Source organism: Salvia hispanica, chromosome 6, assembly GCF_023119035.1.
Source record: "Salvia hispanica cultivar TCC Black 2014 chromosome 6, UniMelb_Shisp_WGS_1.0, whole genome shotgun sequence".
In the NCBI taxonomy this organism is placed as follows: Eukaryota; Viridiplantae; Streptophyta; class Magnoliopsida; order Lamiales; family Lamiaceae; genus Salvia; species Salvia hispanica.
In genome coordinates, this window is record NC_062970.1 from 19557344 (window position 1) to 19562212 (window position 4869).

The 4869-nt window shown below is 45.0% G+C and overlaps 1 non-coding gene across 1 annotated transcript; it reads left to right on the forward strand.

Moving 5' to 3' along the window:
- The first annotated feature begins 947 nt into the window (after positions 1-947).
- LOC125197584 lies at positions 948-1054 on the forward strand. Its single transcript, XR_007172120.1, has one exon. It is a non-coding gene; the product is annotated as a small nucleolar RNA R71 (small nucleolar RNA).
- Positions 1055-4869: the final 3815 nt, after the last annotated feature.

Sequence of the window (4869 nt, forward strand, 5' to 3'; positions counted from 1 at the left end):
GCTTAGTGGACGATTCTGCCTTCTCAGTGGCGGGCCGCTGCGGGGTGTGCGGCGGTCCGCCGGCGACTGGGCAGTCCTGCGTGGTTGACTCTGCCGTCTCAGTGGCGGGCCGCTGCGGGGTGTTCGGCGGTCCGCCGGCGACTGGGCAGTCCCCAGATTTCTGCTTTGCCACCCACTTCTTGTTAATATCATCCACTCTTGCTGCTGCCTTTGCTCTATCCTCATCTAACTTCTTCTGAATTTGCTCCATTTGAGTGGTAATATTGGTTACAGCTGCCGAGATTGTGTTCATTCCTTGCTCGAGGTTGTTTATCCTTGCTTCGACCACTCCGATCTTGGTGTCATTAATCTTCCTATCTTGCGTAATTACCTCCAAAATCTTCGTGATTCCTTGTTCATACTTGTCTTCCTTCTTCATCGGCTCAACCACTCCTCCTTTGCTAACATTAAATCCTGCAGGGGGTTGCAAGTAATTATTGTTAGAATAAGAAAGATTTGGGTGCGGACGGTTCCCATTATAATTATTGAAATTACCGCCCCCCTGATTAGGGCGATAATTGTTATTGTAGTTTCTGGGACCGCCTCCTTGCACGTAGTTGATTTCTTCCACAGTTGATATGGCAGTTTCGGGTGCATTGACCGCCACTATGGAAGTTGCCGGAATTGGATCTTCCTTCCTCGAGATGTCCATTTGATCAATCCTGACTCTAAGTTCTGCTAACTCCTTAGCAAAAGAACTTTCTTCGGCCTCTTCTATGGCTGCTACTCTTCTCGTGGCATGCCTTTCCTTCGACCACCCCCGACTGTTGGTGGCGAACTCCTCGATCACCGCCATGGCATCCTCTCCTGTCTTTCTTAGAAATCCTCCATTTGCCCCTGAATCAAGCATAGCACATATTTTTTCATTAAATCCATTATAGAGGATTCCTACCTGATGGTCTATGGAAAAACCATGGTTTGGGCACTTTCGAAGAAGAGCTTTGAAACGAGCAAATGCCTCATAGAGGGGCTCGTCATGGCCTTGTGTGAACTGAAAGATCTCACTTTTGAGCTTCAAAATAGTGCCTGGCGGGTAGTATTTGTCGAGGAAGGTAGCTACGATGTCCTTCCATGTGGAGACCTTTTCTGGTGGCATACACTCAAACCACTCCTTAGCAGAATCAATCAATGAGAATGGAAAAAGTCTTACCCGTATGGCATCGTCGTCGACACCATTTAATTTCAGAGTGTTTGCGATTTCCACGAATTTGGAGAGATGGCGGTTAGCATCTTCAGTCGCCCTACCTGCAAAAGGAGTTTGCTCGACCCTTTGGATAAGGGGCATGCGTAACTCAAAATTGTTAGCATCAATACGAGGGCCGTTAGGAAAAGTGATCATATTCCCATGATTGAACATGTTCATCACAGGTAATGTTTCTCTGTTCTTCTTTTCCATGGCTTCTCGGGCTGCTCTCTCCGCATCTCTCTCATCCATCAGCAACTTCACCATCTCCTGCAGCTTCTCAATATCTGTTCGGTCACCCATTGTTCCTGATCCTTTTTCACTTCTTATTATTCTACGAGTTGTTCCTGATCCTTTTTTTTATTTGCACTATAAATACCTGCAAGTATACAGAGTAGGTATAGTATAGCAAAAGGTTAGTACCGGGTATCGAACACGGGGAAGATGTACACAAAGTGTCTATCTTCTACTAGAACTCAATTACTATCTGGAGAAACAAGAATTTTTGGAAACTTTTGAAAACAGTAAATATTAAAAACAGTAAACAACTAAATGCAAGCAAATCACGGAGAGAAAAGTATAGAGATAAGGGGAATTCCAGGGATGTGCTTTCACTTTTATGGTTATACAAATTCCAAACTACAATACCCTAGCACAGTTAATACTTTGAAAGGACGAGTCACCTAGCTTATGCTCATGCGATACAAACGTTGATTACTAACATTAGGGTTGTCAATCCTAACACGTAACTCCAAAAAGCTCCTAAGACCCTTGAAAAGTCCTCACTCTCAATTAACAGTGCCGTTTTAAAGGAAGCTAACTGTAGTGTCTACTAAGTGGATCTAACTCGCTAGAACTCTGTCACAGTTATGAAGCAAGTTGTATTGAATCATACATAATTGTGTCACTCAATTATGAAGCATCATGATTAACTTAGGGAAGAAACAAAGTAAAAACAAAACGGATATTAAATAGAAAACGGAATTGTATAACCAAAGTTGCTACTAACACATCCCTAGAATCCTATGAGTTTAGTTACACATGACTGAATAAACTAAAAACATAGATTGAAGGGAAAGCAATTTGAACATAAAACTAAAGCAAATAAAACCCGTAGGTTGAATCCTTGTCGTTCTTGATGTTCTTGAAATCCTTCTTCAACTCCTTGCACAATTGAAGTACTCTAGCTTTTGATCTCTATGAATGTGTTCTTGTTGTGTGTCGGAAAAAAAACTCTCTTTTTGATGAAGCTTGAGGTCCTATTTATAGGGGAAGATTATTCCTCATCATAGAAGGAAAAGATCTTCAAAATTTGGTAAATCTTGGAGCAAATCTAGGGCTGGTCGGATTCGCCGCCTTTCTCCGGCGGGCCGCCGCACCTTGGCCGGCGGTCGCCGCGTTGGAGTCCGAGAGATTCTGACCCTTCGGTGGCGGACCGCCACATGTCCTCCGGCGGTCGCCGGGCGAGACTCTTCTCCTAGCGTAAATTTCCGAGGCGGGCCGCCACATAGCTTCCCGGCAGCCGGGCGCCGCGGTCGCCGTCCCTTCGCGGCGGTCGATTGGTCCTGTATCGACTCAGCTGCCGAGACTATGTCCTTCTTGTACTCCTTCCCTGGCTCAAATATGGAAGTTTGGGTGAGTCCTCCATGGAGCGTCCCTCTGTCTTCCTTGGTTCCAACTTCCATCATCCAGTTCTTCCCATCGAATTTGCCTGAGCTTGGCACTCCCCTTCGCAGGGCTGACTGTAGTATGGTTGAAGTTGCCTTTCCTCTGGACCAGGGGGTTTCTCAATTTCCACTGGAGCATGCGGATTGTATTTCTCAATTGCATTTAGCAAGGCCTTTTCCAGTTTATCAATCCTATCTTCCACCTTCTTGTCTTCTTGTTCCATTACTGCATTGGCTGATCCTCTCCTCAATATGCTTCGCGGGTTATCATAGGCCTTCTTCGCCTCGATCAGCCTTCCCAAAGTTTCCCGAGCTTCACTTGCTTTATTCTTGGTAAAATTTCCCCCGCTCAAGGAGTTCATCAAGTCCTTTGATTCAGGGTTTGCACCTTCGTAGAACAGATAATAAGTCTCCGCTTCTATCATCCTGTGGTTCGGACAAGCATCCAGCAGCCCCTTGAAACGGGACCAATAAGAACTCAGAGACTCATCGTATTCCTGCTTGCACTCCTGAATCTCCTTCTTCAAGGCATTCGTCTTGTTGGACGGAAAAAATTAATCCAAAAACTCTAGTTTAAAGTCCTTCCACGTGTTGATCGAGTCCGGTGAGAGCCTTAGCAGCCAAGTGTTCGCCTCCCCTTTGAGAGCAAACGGGATTGCTCGAAGACGGTAGTCCTCCTCTGTTGCCTCGTTGGGTCACTTTTGAATGCTGCATAGTTTACTGAACTCGTTCAAAAATTCATAGGGGCATTCGTTCCTCCGTCCAGAGAAAGTGGGTAAAACTCCGAGTACATTCGTCTTGATATCGATCGCCCTCCGTCGTGGGTTCGAGACTATAGCATGAGCGGGTTCACCGTCGAGATGTGCGGTGAGCGACCCTATTTCCGGATCAGGATCTACTAGATGAGCCATATTCGGGTCTTCCTCCTCCTCGGTCTCGGAATGCTCTGGTTCTGTTGACGACTCCGGGTTCTCCTCTGTCGACGAATTCCACTCTTTTTCACTCTCTGACTCGAACGGGAATGGATCCTCCGTCCTCAATCCTGATCTGGTGGTGATGGTAGATGTAGATTCCTTGACTCGCCACTTGTATTGGCCACTCCCCGACCCAGATGAGCTCGCCCAACTTCCAGAATGGAAGCCTGCGTTCATAAACTGTCAAGGAGAAAGAAAATAACAAAAATTAAAATATTTACACCAGATCCTTAAATAAAATAATAATAAACGCCATCTTTCCCCGGCAACGGCGCCATTTGAAAGTACGGTTTGTCTCATGTGTTCACGGTGCGCACGAAGGAAATAAACAGGTTCCCTTGGTCCAGCAAATCCACTAGATCACGCGGTCTAGGAACTCGTTGGTCGTAGGAAATCCTGGTCGTCGGACACACAGAGCACTCTTTCAAAAACCCTCAACCACTTTACTAAACCTAGTATAGGGAAGTAGGGATCGATCCCACAGAGAAGGATGCGTAATAATCATGTTCAAGGATTTGGACTTGTTTTTGGTGTTGGCTGCTGCCACGCATTTTTCTTGGGTTGAGGAAAACAAAATAAACTTGACTTGGGAATTTTAAAACGGCTACGCTAACAACTAGACCTAGGCGAAATAACAAAGAGAACGTTGCAAAGAAAATTAACCGCACAATCACTAGATCTAAAAGAAAAAAAAGAAACTACTCTAATTACCTAGATCTGAGAAACAAACTGACTGTGGGGACCATGACTGAAAAAGCAGAGTATGGACGAAAAGCTGGCAGAATAACTAACTCGGGTACTAACTAACAGCGACATCATCTTCTTCAACCAAATTGCGTAAAAACTCATAAGAAAAACAACATGAACGAAATCAGAGCAGAGCAAACTAAATCTAAATCAAATTGATGCATAACAATGAAGAACTAAACGGATCTACAGATGCTAGACGAAGTAAAACAGGAAACAAGCAGAAAACTCAAATCCATCCAACAACTTCCCTTTCTCA